A 14,347-nucleotide genomic window follows, 5' to 3' on the forward strand; every position below is an offset into this window, starting at 1 on the left:
CATGAACCACGAGATCATGACCTGAGCCAACGTCAGAGCCTGAGCCACCGAGGCACCCCAATGGAGAAAAGTTTCTAAATTCTTTAGAAAAGTAAGGCTTTAGTCAGTTTTTTAAGTAATAATGAAATATATACACATGTAATATTGGAGGTTATGGATTCTTCAGAGAGAAAAATTTATCAAGGTTGAAGTATGACAGTTTGAAATTAAATAACATTATTTTAAAATTATTATTATTTAAAGTTGTCTTGTCACATATAGCTTCCAGAAAGACCGAAAGTAAAGCAAGGTAGAGCATTACACTCTAGACAATGTAGTGGTCTCTCTGAAATATTAAGGTAGATTGTGAGTTCATGCCACTTGCACTGGTGCTGGCATTTCTTTGTCTAAATCCAATTGCTCTCTAATATTCTCCATGTGGAAGCAATTGAAGCATCCCCATTCACATCCTATTTTATTTTATTTTTTTGAAGATTTTATTTTTAAATAATCTCTACACCCAACTGGAGCTCGAACTCACAACCTCAAGATCAAGATGCTTGCTCTTCTGACTGAGACAGCCAGGCACCACCCCCCCATTTGCATTTTAAAAGAATGTGACATGGTAAATTATTCCCAATTCTAAAACTAAGTTATTTCTTTAATATGGTTATGACGTAATCCAAGGCAGATTTATTCAGATGTAACCAGAATCCTAACCTTGACCTTTCTGAATTCAATATGGTGCTTTATACTTTATTAAAAGAATACATTTAATTTTTTTCAAAATGAACAAAAGAGATTTTTTTTTTTTTTTGGTGAGATTTCACTCCTTCCAGATTCTTGCAATATTTAACTCTTTCATGTTTAAACGTTTTTTTTTTTTTTTTTTTTTTTTAATTCTCCACTATTTAAGATAAAATAGTTTACAACTACAGAGGCAAACAGTAGGGGTGCCTAGGTGGCACAGTTGGTTAAGCCTCTGACTCTTGATTTCAGCACAGGACATGATCTCATGGTTCCTGGGATTGAGCCCAACACCAGGCTCCCTGCTGACAGCACAGAGCCTACTTGGGATTCTCTCTCTTCCTCTCTCGTTGCCCTACCCATTGCATACACACATGTTCTCTCTCTCAAAACAAATAGAAATAAACTCAAGAGAGAGAGAAAAAAGAAAGAGAGAGAGAGAGAGAGAGAGAGAGAGAGAGAGAGAGAGAAAGGAAAGGAAAAGAAAGGAAAGGAAAGGAAAAGAAAGGAAAGGAAAGGAAAAGAAAGAAAGGTAGATTCGTGGACACATAGACCTGGAGGACAAGTTGGGGATAAACAGAAGTGACAGCTGGAGAGTACAAGGTTTCTTTGGCAGGGGGATGAAAATGTTCTAAGTTGATATTGGAGTTGGTTGCATAATTCTGTGAGGATAATAGAAAAATTGAATTGTATACTTTGAGTAGATTGGATGGTATGTAAATTATAACTTAATAAAACTGTTAAAAATTTAGCCGACAAAACAAAAATATAAAAATCATATTTCATTTCAGTAATAATGAAATAAAAATGATAATTTCATGAATACTTCGAAAATTCTGAAGTTTGATCATATGCTTTTGGATTATGGGTTATATTTGAAGCAGATACCAGCATGGGTATAGGATTGCTCTCAAGTAGACACACTTTTTGACTATAGACTTGTTGAAAACCCAAGTAAGGGGAAAATACTATTTGTATTGAAGTAATGGCTTAACTAGTTTCTCATGCAGAATAATTTCTGTCCAAGGTGTTTTCAAGTGATCGAAACTAAATTTATTATTGACAATATAATAATTCTTCTTTACATACACTCATCTATTTAATCCTTATCATATCCTCTGGGGTATGTAATGTAATTATTCTTATTTTAAAGTATGTTAACTTGAGGCAGAGAGAAGGTAAGTAGCTTGATTCATGTGGCAGAATTATTAAATGGTAATCCAAGATTTCTAAGTATGGAGTCTGACTCCAGAATACTTTTCAACTATTATGCTCAGTGGCTTGATAAGATTCATAAACATGCACAAAAGCACTTGCTGGCTTGGCAGGGTAATACTGTGCTCATATTGATTATGAAAATAAAAGAAATTTAAGTAGCAAGTCACAAGCACTAAATGGAAAATTTCCTTTTGATGAATGAGGTTTTATTATAATGGTAGTAATAAAAATATCTAATATTTATATAATATTTGATCTATGCAAGAACACTTTTAAAAAAGAGCACTTTAGAGAATTATAATTTTTATTTTGAGGTGAGGAAACAGATATATATGTGTAAAATAATTTGACAGTCATTCAGCTAAACATTAGTAGAGTCCAATTATTTATTCTTTAATATAAAACATATTATAGGAACTCTGGAGAACCAGGAGGAGAGATTATATATAAATTTTAATCTCTTCTGTAAGGAGAGACTTTACAGACTTTGTAGTTAGCACTGATCAGGAACTCAGCAATTTTTGAACTACCTACCTCTAATAAACTTTTCTTAACTTTCCACTAGGAAAGTCATTGCCTAAAGGCAGGTAGATGTGCCTAGGCATTGGTTTATTGAGCAATAGGCCAACTAGCCCATAGGAAGAAATATCAAAGATAGTACTAAATATTACTTTATGAGTTTATTAAGAAGCTCAAGTCAAATGAAAGCCTAGCTATGTGTTAAGAAATCCAATAGAATTTTATTGCATTTCTGATGCATACTTCATATAATAGCAGCTAAAAGGGAATCATTGTATAATTTAAAAAAGAGGAAATCAACAGCAAAAAACATATGCTTTTCATTATCCAGTTTAATAATCAAAATACAGTGAGATGGGGTGTGCGGATATATATATGTCGGGGGGGGGTGTGGAATAGAGCAAAATGTATTCTCAGGAGATTTGGCCTTGATGTTTAAGCTACCTTTCAAAACCTTATTTTTTTTTCTTAAATGTATACCTATTTGAACCTAATACCTCAGACACAGTCCTATTTCTCATCTCTCTCCATTAAAGCTGATTTTCTTGAAAGATTTGTCTCTACTCCCCATTCATGTTATATCTACTCTCAGTGAAAAACACACACCAATTTGGCATCAACAAGGATAGTTCTCACTGTGTTCAGTAACCTCCTGGTCAAAAGTCAATGAACATTGCAGAACTCATTTTATTTGACCCAGTGGCCGTTTAAAAAATTATCCTTCTTCATATTAAAAATTTTCCCCCCTCCCCACCCCATTGCTTCTGTGATGATATAATTGCCCAGTTTTCTTGCTACCTCGCTGATTTCATTTTCTCTCTTACTTTATTCTGCTAATTTTCTTATATATCTCTGTTTACTGGAATGTTTCCTCAAGGTCCTGTCTTGCCTCTCTTCCGAAGACCCCATATTCTATCACAACTTTTCCTATATTTTGTAAAAGAAATATCACCAATATGTAAGATGGAGGGATCATCCTAATTTACAGAAAATAAATGTTCTTGGATAAAGAAAACCAAGATGGCAACTTTTGGAATGGTAAAGTAAAAGTCTCTGAAAATCCATGTTCAACTAAAAGCAGTAAGAACACTTGCAACACTGTCAAAAACCAACTTTTTTAAAACAAGAAATAAACAAAAATTTGTAACAATCTAAGAATTGTTCATTCAGGAAAAAAATGCTGAATCTGATAAGAAGAATGACTCTTCTTATGTTTTAACCTTTCCTAAACCAATCCCTCTCTGTCCAACTCCATGTTAGCCTTGAAAACCAACTATAGTCTCAGAATTACAGTTGCTGTCAAAACAAGCAGTATAGCAGCCACAGGAGTAGGAAGAACCAAGTTACTTAGTACCTTTATCCCCAGAGGACTAGCACTATTTAATCTGTCTCAACTACAGTGGCAAGCTCCATTCCCAGGCCTTGTCTTTGACAAACTCACTGTTTATAAACAGCACTATCCACAAGGCGTTTGTCAAAAATTATCCAGGGCAATTTTTTAACATTGCAGCTATCTATTTAGCAATACAAGTAGGCTTAACAAAAGGCTAACAAAACAGCATAAAGGAAAAACTGGCAAATGAAATAGTCATAAAGAGATTTGAAAATTTCAATGTACTCATAGGAATCTAGAAGGGCATACAGATGTACAGGACTGTGGACATGCCCAGTAGACCCTGGAAGGTCCCAATCTCTTACTACTGGCTGAATTTGAAGCTCCATAAAACCAAAAATTGAAAACTAAGGCACACTTGTAATCTTCCTGAAAGTGCATGATGGATATGCCCATACACAATGCCTGTCAGGAAAAGCTGAAAAAACTATTGGTTCATGTAATTTAAGGAAAATTCTGTATAATCATTAACTGACCACTAAGCCAACCAGAGACTGTATTGTCTTCACCTGACAAAAAATACTTAAAGAATTAGTTAATAATTAGTTAAGAAAAGTGACTAAACAAATGTTAAAAACAAAAACCACCAATAAACCCTGGGTGGGGAGGATCTGGTTTCTATAATTACCACATTATGTAACTTAAATTTTCATTTTTCTCCAAAAATTTCAAGATACTACAAGCAAAAGGGAAGTATAGCTATACACTGAGAAAACAAACAAAAAACACTCAAAACTATTTCCAAACAATTCCAGAGTAGGCTTACTGGACAATAGCTTGGACAAAAACTACTATTCCTATGTATTCATATGTTAAAGAACTGAAGAAAGTCATGTTTAAAGAATAGGGCCGCCTGGGTGGCTCAGTTGGTTAAGCTTTCAACTTAGGCTCAGGTCATGATCTCACAGCTCATGGGTTCAAGCTCTGTGTCAGGCCCTGTGCTGACAGCTTGGAGCTTAGAACCTGCTTCAGATTCTGTGTTTTCCTCTCTCTGCTCCTCCCCCACTTGCACTCTGTTACTCTCTCTCCCTCAAAAATAAATAAACATTAAAATATATATATAAAGAATAAACAGGAAGTACGAGAGTGATGCCACACTAACTCCAGAATATAATAACAATAAAATTTAAAAAATCAAATAGAAGTTGTATTACAACATAAAATACTCTCGATGTTAGCTCAGCAGTACTAGTAAAATAAGATAATTAGGGAACATGAATACAGATAAATTGAGATTATCCAGTCTGAAAAAATCAAAAGGGTTATAAATGTGGCATAAGTCTAAAAGAATTGAAAACATTTAAATTATGGTCTGTAACCACATGCAATACAATAGAAACCATTGTAACAGAAGGAAACATGGAAAGTTCACAAATATGTGGAAAACAAATAACACACTCCCAAATAAGACATGAATCAAAAAAGAAATCACAGTGGAAATTAGAAAATACCTTGAGATGAATGAAAATGAAAATACGACATAGAAAAACAAATGGGTTATAGATAAGTCAGTGTTTTCAGGGAAATTTAGAATTGTAAACATAAAGAAGGAAGAGGTGCTCCTGGGTGGCTCAGTCAGTTAAGCATCAGACTCTTGATCTCATGGTTGTGAGATCCGGCTCCACATCAGGCTCGGTGCTTGGCATGGAGCCTGCTTGACATTCTCTCCACCTCTCCCCCCTGCTCTTCCCCTCACTTGTGCAGTCTCTCTCTCTTTTTCTCTTTCTCTCAAAAAAAAAAAAAAAAAAACCACCAAGATGTTACATTAATTATCACCTTAACAAACCACAAAAAGGAGAACAAATTAAAAAGCAAGCAGAAGGAAAGAAATTTAAAAAGCTGATATCTGATATAAATGAAATAAAATACAAGAACAGTGGCGAAAACCAATGTATACAGAAGCTGATTCAGGAAAGACAGTTCCAGTTTAGCTAAATTGGTATGGTTCAAATCCATTACATATATTATCTATTTATGCACTGATGGATGATAAGATTATAAAAAATTTTAAGTGAGTAATTCATATAAGAATCTGGATAGAGGTTATTTGTAGAAGAGGGGAGGGCACTATGATTGAAATGATAAAAGAGTTTTTGGAGTGGGTAGCAAAGTTCTGTCTTGATTTAAGTTGTCATTAAAAGGTGTTCATCTTGTAATACTATTTGGTAGTCCATAATATAGTTTTGAATGGTTTTATACACCTTTGTTTTATTTTACAATAACATTTTTTAAAGGACAAAGATGAATTTCTTTTTGATGTGTCAGTAAAATATCCCAGGAGAGAGTAGTATGGTGTATGTATGTTTGGAGTTCAAGAATGAGATTAGAGTTTTGGTATAGATTTTTTTTTTCATAATGTGGAGTCATAGGAAAGTGAGAACTGCAAAAAGAGAATTGAGTTAAGACCAGAGCCATGAAGCAGGCAAGAGGAGATACTAGGAATAGTACTGGAAAAAAAAGAAAGAGAAAAACAGCTAAAGATGCTATTTATGGTGATCTATACACCAACTAGTTATTGTTATATGAAATGTTATATGAAAGTATTTTCTGAAATAATTGTTCTCATTGTCAGGGTGAGTACACATAGATAGTAAAGAAACAGAGACATATGCCAGTAGGCTTTTTAGAAGCCAACAAGCTCTTCTTTCTCTAAACATTTATGACAAATGTCAAGTCCTTAGAAAAACTGTTGGAAATGATCTTTTGTTTTCCTTAGGGTGTCAAACTTGATATTTTGGTACAGCTTTCATTACCTTTATAATATTCCCAGTTTCTGTCTATAATTTATCACTTTTGTTTTATGGATCTGCTAAGGTTGAGAAGCTGTGGCATGATAATGTGGCTGCTTTTTGTAAGTTTTTCAGTGCCTAGAAAGGTATTTTTAAGTTTTAATTCATTCACTCTTAAATAATGCGTTATCATCATAGGTTTTTTTTAAGTGCTCGTGGCAATAATTCCATTTGATTCCCTGAAAAGCAACACTAAATTTTATCCTTGGTATAAATTGTATTTTGAATATGTATACCTTAATCTCTTCAGAGTGAGCAATTTATTTATTATAATCAAATATTTAGTCTAAAAATCTGAAAAACATCAGAGGTAAGTAAAGCATCTATTGTAAAAATAATTTCCATGTTTGGTATATCTTGATGGAACCCTTGAAATAAAACTGAAGTGCTCTTAAGTATATCCTGTATATGTTTTCAAAAACTTTCATATCTTTGATGGTTCTAAGAATGATGAATAGAGTATAAATCATAGGATTAGATAAAACCAGTGCCCAGACTGCCTATTACAGCTGTGATAGACCCGTGAAGATATTTGCATGTTAATTCAGGCAAGATTTCCTTATTCTCATCGACTATAATAAAAAATAATCACAAATCTTTAAATGAATATTTTGTGTTCAGTAAAACACAAGACAGGAACAGCTGCCTCCCTCACTGGATCAGTTTATATCATAGTAAACCAGTATTTTACATGATAAGAAAGCAGGACTGACGGCATTATTTTTAATACATTCATCGATGTATGCTATACTCTAAAACAGCACATAGGAGAAATAAATCTCTTTTATCAAACCACTTTTGAAAGGATTTTTCTAATCTACTGTATTTTTAAAACTAATCATGAGAGTCAGCTACACAGTTTCTCATCCTTGGGAAAGACATGACAGGAAGAAAGAGGTATTGTCTTATCCAGCACTACTTGAAGTGTGCTCCAGTATAGATTAAGATGTATTGTAATGTGAACTCATTTACTGTGTCCACATTTCATCTAAAGCATGAGCTTCAAAGTGATACAGTGCCATCATTTTGGTCATCACATGATAAGATTCCAAGGATCCATTAAAATGAATAATTACACATTAAAATACAAAGTTAAATCTGAAAGTGTTTTTAAATTTTTAAAAAATGTAATTTTCAAGGGAGACAAATAAGACATTCAAATGTAAAGACTTCTTCAAAGCCACATGGTAGTTCATTTTTGAACTGATTTTAAAACCCTGATTTCCTAAACACCAATTCTGAGCTTCTCTATGAAAATCACAATCTCTGGAGAATATTTTCTGCAACATAGAGTTTGGTGGAGCTATTTTGGCATAGTTATATTATTAAAATGGCAAGATAGCCTTTTTTAATCTAATTATTATATTCTACTGAATCTAAATTCAATAGATTGTTTGAATCTCTTCAAAAGTAACTGTGATCAACTTATTTTATTAATGGCTAGTGAGGTTTTTATTAGTATAGAGCAAAAAAATTGTATTCATTCAATCAACATTTTTTAATGTTTATTTATTTATTTTGAGAGGGAGGAGACAGACAGAGAGAGATAGAGAGGATACCAAGCAGGCTCCATGCTATCAGTGCAGAGCCTGACATAGGGCTCGATCTCACAAACCATGAGATCATGACCTGAACCGCAATCAAGAGTCGGACACTTAACTGACTAAGCCACCCAGGCACCCCTCATTCAATAAATATTTATGTAATTTTTTATTATCTTCTAAATACAGTGCTACATCATGTAGATACAAAGTTGAAGAAAAGTGAGACCCTTTCCTTAAAGTACATACCTGTTTTACCTGAGAGATTTTGAAATGTTATTGTAATATAAAATACAGAGGTCATAATGCTTTCATCAAGCATCCTAATTGTCCTTTCATCCACTTTCCTCTTCCCTTGAATGTTCATATTGCTAGGGCCTCATTTTGGCTGCTAAAGTATAAGCGGAAATCTCAGTCACTTTTAGCAAAAGCTTTAGTAGCTCCTGCGTGACTTCCCATATTTTCTGTTTCTTGGCTTGAATATCATAGAAACATAAACATAGAACCTTCTCAGTTGAAGTAGAGCCCACATGAGAAAATGTTTATTTTCTTTTAAGCTACCAAAATATTGGGGATTGTTTGTCATGTAGCATAATCAAATTATTCTGACTAATATACACTGTTAAGTATTGTCAAGGTCCTAGGAAGTTTCATGTGGCACCCTCAAAGTGGGAATTTAATTAAGAAAGGAACCATTGACAATGATGAAATCAAGAGGTAAGGAATTACCTGTGATAGTACAATAGACCAGGGCCAAAATATCTTCATTATCAGTGCTCAGACCTGAAAACACAAGCAAAATTGTTGTCAGGGCCTCAAGAAAAAAAAAGAAGGTATTTTTTTGATCCATCCATGTCAAAGTATGTCTGCAAGGTGGGAGCAAAGACATTTAATGCCCAAACCTCATTCTCTTCCCTTCCTCATACCTGCACCCAAATGGAGGTGATAGAATAGAGGTCAGCCTTGCAATATGTACAATAGGTACATGGGTTTGGATATTTGACATCAAGACAAAAATTGATCCATATACAGATTACTATAGGAACACATGAAATAATACATGTTATAAAATAGTCAAAAGATGGGGTCTTTCAAGAAAATTCTGGAGGAATACAACTTGAACTGAAAAAGGCATGAAAGAATTACTTTAGACAATTTGTGGAGATCATCTAATCTGGGTATAGATGAAAACCCAAGCAAGTGCAGTATTTGCTGAAATAGAATAATGATTTAATGTCAGGCCTAGGATTCTGAAATGATAAAGCTGGAGATAATGCAGTGGCCAGAACAAGGAAGGCTTTGTATATTATATAAAATAATTTTGACTTTACCCTGAAGACCAAAATCTGAAAGATTTAAAAACAGTGACTATTAGGGGCGCCTGGGTGGCTCAGTCGGTTAAGCGTCTGACTTCAGCTCAGGTCATGATCTCGCGGTCCGTGAGTTCAAGCCCCGCGTCGGGCTCTGGGCTGATGGCTCAGAGCCTGGAGCCTACTTCCGATTCTGTGTCTCCCTCTCTCTCTGCCCCTCCCCCATTCATGCTCTGTCTCTGTCTCAAAAATAAATAAAACGTTAAAAAAATTTAAAAAAAAACAGTGACTATTGGATTTGTAATTAAAAAACAATATGGCAAGTAATAGTTTGAAGCAGATATTGAAGCAGAATGTGATTGCTCTAGGTGACATAATAATAAATAATGGTATGGATATTTGAAAGGAGATATGAAAGTCTGAGTATAGAAGTTATTCAGATAAGGAACAGTACCAGAGAGATCTTGATAATAATGAAGAAAAGAACCATTCTAAAGCTTAAACCTGTTGTATAGGTGTTTGATTAACTATGGGGAATGAAGGGAATAGAGAATCAACCACATTCCACCATATTCCTAAATGAAAAAAAAAAAAAAACCTGTTAGATTCAATAGCCAATTTATACTTTAATAATTGCACAACTGGCGTTTTCACTTTGAGCAAAAATATTCAAAATTAGCAGAGTGTATGTAGATTCACAGATGTTATTAACATATTTGGGGGGGGTTGTTGAATTTATTTTAGATCTCTACACTAAAAATAAAAACTAAAACATAGTTCAATATTTGAAAGTATTGCCTCTTAAGGCTTGAAAATTAAAAATGAAAAACAACAGGAGAGTTAAATTTGAATTTAGCTCAGTCATAAAATTCATAGAGCTAGGGTAAATGATACTGGGCCTTTGTGATACCTACCTTAATAGATCTGTGTCATTTGAGTATTTAAAAAGCTAATTAAAATAGCAACTATAATTCCTTAGCTCCATAACTATCTCACTAATTTTGTAGGGCAAACCTATTTTTATCTTCATTAAATGCTTTACTAGCTCTTATCTTACTCTAAGGTAACCTAAAATATTTTTGGTTGTGGTAAAATTTAGAGGAGTTGTAAATGAATAATTTAAGAGTTTTAACTTTAACTAAAGTCCTTTTTTTCTCTTCTTTTTCCTCTGTATCTTGCCATGTAAACTGATTTATGCAAACATTCCCTAAAGATTTATTCTGTGACAGAAAACAATAATTATTTCCGGTTATTACAGTTTGGAATATTATCTGCCTCTTACACGCACACGCGCGCGCACACACACACACACACACACACACACACACACATCTTGTACCTCAAATAGGTACTATTTTAAAAGTAAATACAACTTTAAAATTAGAAACTATCAATGCATATGTTGATCAAAGTGGCATGTTGGTATATTAGAAAATACATAATCTACCAATCTACTGTGGAACAAAGGCTGTTATGTTCCTTTAAATTATTAGAGTAAATGTTGCAGAGAACATTATTATTATTAAGGAAAATTCATATTCATCATATTCAGATCCATGAAAGCCTTAGTGAAAAATTAAGATACAAATTATTAGTCACATGTAAATTGAAGGGACTAGATGCTTCAGCATGTATATTAGTTATCTATCATTGCATTAAGAAAATGCCTTTACAAAAAGCCACACAAAACAAACATTTACCTCACACTTTCACAGTGTCACAAAAATAGGAGAGGTTTAACTGACTTAGGGTCTGTTGTGTGTTTGCAGTCAAGCTATTAGCTAGGGCTGCAATCAACTGAAGGTTTGGCTGTGGCCAGATAATCTGTTTCCAAAATCATTGAGCTGTTGATAGTAGCTTTCCTTACTGCATTCTACTAACAGCTTGACAAGAGCTGGGTAATCCACTTCCAGTCTTACTCATGTGGTTACATAGTTGGTGCCTTTAGTTCCTCATCTTTTGTGTCTGTTTGTGACATGGTAAATGACTTTTTCCAGAATGCGTGATGCAAGAAGGACATAGTGACATATATGGAAGCCACAGTATCTTTTATGACCTCAGGTTAAAAATAACATAGCATTAATTCTGCATGTAATGTAGGAAAGGAATATATGAGAATGTGAATATTAGGAGAATTGAGGACAATCTTTAAGGTAGACTATCATAACATGTTATAATTTATATGTAGTAAACAAAGGAGAATGGGGAAAATTATAGCCAAATAATTCTAAATTGAACAAAGAAGAAAGAAATTAAAAAATTGGACTTAAAAGAGGAATAAATCACTGAAACTAGCAACAACATGGATGAATCTCAAAAATATTAGGTTTAATGAAAGCATCCAGACATAAGAGTATATACCATTTGATTCACTTTATATGAAATACTAAAAAATAAATAAAAGCAGACTAATCCATGATGACTGAAAACACATCAGTGGCTGCATGGGGCCAGGGATGAAACAGGGATTGATTATAAATAGGGATGAGGGAACTTTTGTAGGCTGGGGGTGGGCGGGGTGTGATGAAAAAACTCTGTATCATTATTGTAATGGTGGGTACATGGGTATATACAAATACACATTTGTCAGAACACATCTAGCAGTGCACTTCGAATGAATGCATCTTATTTTATGTAAATTGTACCTCAAATTTAATTACAGAAAAAAATAGAAATTTAAAAATTAAAAAAAAAATGGAATTAAGCCAACAGATTAAGGCTCAGCAGTAGATATAAAACAAAAATAAAATTGAAAAAAATCATTATTCAAGTGCCAGAACAGTAGATATTTTCTGAAGAGGATTTAGAAAATACTTTACTGGGGTACCTTAAAGGCTCAGTTGGTTAAGCGCCCAACTTCCCACTTCGGCTCAGGTCGTGATCTCTTGGTTTGGTTCATGAATTTGAGACCCACATTAAGCTCTGTGCTGACAGCTCAGAGCCTGGAGCCTGCTTTGGATTCTGTCTCCCTTTCTCTCTGCCCCTCCCCTGCTCATGCTTTGTCTTCTCTGTCTCTCAAAAATAAATAAACATTAAAAAAAAAAACCTAAAAAACAAAAAGAAAATACTAAGGAATAGAAGATTGTTAATATCATTTTCTTTATAAAAACTTTGAGATATAATCACATAACATAAAATTCACCCTTTTAAAGTGTGCAGGTACAATTTTAATATATTCACAGATATGCAACTATAAATGTTGTCTAAATTTAGAACATTTTTATCACTCAAAAAAAGTTAAATCCTATTAGTAGTCACTATTTGTATTGTCATAACCCCAGCTCCTGGCATCCTCTTACATACTGTCTGTCTCTATGGACTTGCCTGTTCCAGATATTTCATATTAATTAAGTAATGGAATTATATAATATGCGGTCTTTATACCACATTTTGATCACTTGAAGAATATTTTTTCCCACTTTTTGGGTGCTATGAATAGTGCTGTTATGAATCTTTATGTGTAAATATTTGTGTAGGTATGTTTCATTTCTCTTGAATATATACGTTAGAGTGGAATTGTGGGCTAATATGGAAACTGTATTTAACACCTTGAGGAATTGTCAAACTGTTTTCCAAAGTGGCTGCACCATTTTACTTCCCCATCAACAGTGAATGGAGGCTGAGATTACTCAATGCTTGCCATTGTTGGGGGTGTACAGAAATACACTTGATTATTGCATGTTGATGTGCATCCTGCACGTATGCTGAACTTATTTATTTGTTCTAACAGTGTTTGTTTTTTTTGTTTTGCATATGAGTTCCTTAAATATTTTTATATAAAAGAGCATGGTATCTGCAAATATTATTTTACTTCTTCCTTTTCAAGCTGGAATCCTAACAAGAACCCTGAATACAATGATGACTAAAAGTGGTGAAAGCTGATTTTAGTGGAAATGTATTCAGTCCACATAAAATGTAATGTTACTCTAAGTATTTTTCTTATTAAGACCTTTTTAGAGAAATTTAGATTCTCAACAAAACTAAGGGGAAGATACAGAGATTTCTCATATACATCTGAACCAATATATGCATAACCTTCACCAGTATCAACATCATTCAACAGAGAATATATTTGTTACAACTGATGAATCGACACTGACACCTCAGAATCACTCAAAGGCCATAGTTTTCATTACTGTTCACTCTTGGTGTTGTACATTATGTGGGTTTGGAAAAATGAATAACCACATGTATTCATCATTATGGTATCATGCAGAGCATTTTCACTGCCCTAAACATCTCCTGTGTTCTGCCTGTCCATCCCTCCTAAATCTCAACTCTTGGCAACCACTGATCTTTTTATTGTCTCCATAGTTTTTTTGCCTTTTTTTCAACATTGTATATGATTGGAATCATACAGTATGTAGTCTTTTTACATTAGCTTCTTTTACTTAGTAATAATGCATTTGTTTCCCTCATATATTTTCATGACTCAATGTAGTACTGTTTAATTATCCATTCATCTACTAAAGAATTATCTTGGGGGCACCAGGGTGGCTCAGTCGGTTAAGCATCCAACTCTTGACTTCAGCTCAGGTCATGATTTCACAGTTCATGAAATTGAGCCCCACATTGGGCTTTGCCCTGATAGGAACCTACTCAGGATTCTCACTCACCCTCTCTCTCTGCTGCTCCCCCACTTGCTCATGTGTGTGCTCTAACTAACTAAATAAATAACTTAGGGTGCTTGGGTGGCTCAGTCGGTTAAGCATCAAACTCTTGACTTCAGCTTAGGTCATAATTTCATGTTCACGAGATCAAGCCCCGTGTTGGGCTCTGCGCTGACAGCATGCAGCCTTCTTGCGATTCTCTGTCTCCCTCTTTCTCTGCCCCTTCCCCACTCATGTTCTC

The 14,347-nt window shown here is 34.1% G+C and overlaps 1 long non-coding RNA gene across 1 annotated transcript in view; it reads left to right on the forward strand.

Moving 5' to 3' along the window:
• LOC122203782 overlaps positions 1-14,347 on the forward strand; it is a 176,783-nt gene that overhangs the window by 23,708 nt on the left and 138,728 nt on the right. The gene's annotated exons all lie outside the window — the stretch shown is intronic.

The sequence above is a fragment of the Panthera leo genome, chromosome D3 (genome assembly GCF_018350215.1).
Source record: "Panthera leo isolate Ple1 chromosome D3, P.leo_Ple1_pat1.1, whole genome shotgun sequence".
NCBI classification, from domain to species: Eukaryota; Metazoa; Chordata; class Mammalia; order Carnivora; family Felidae; genus Panthera; species Panthera leo.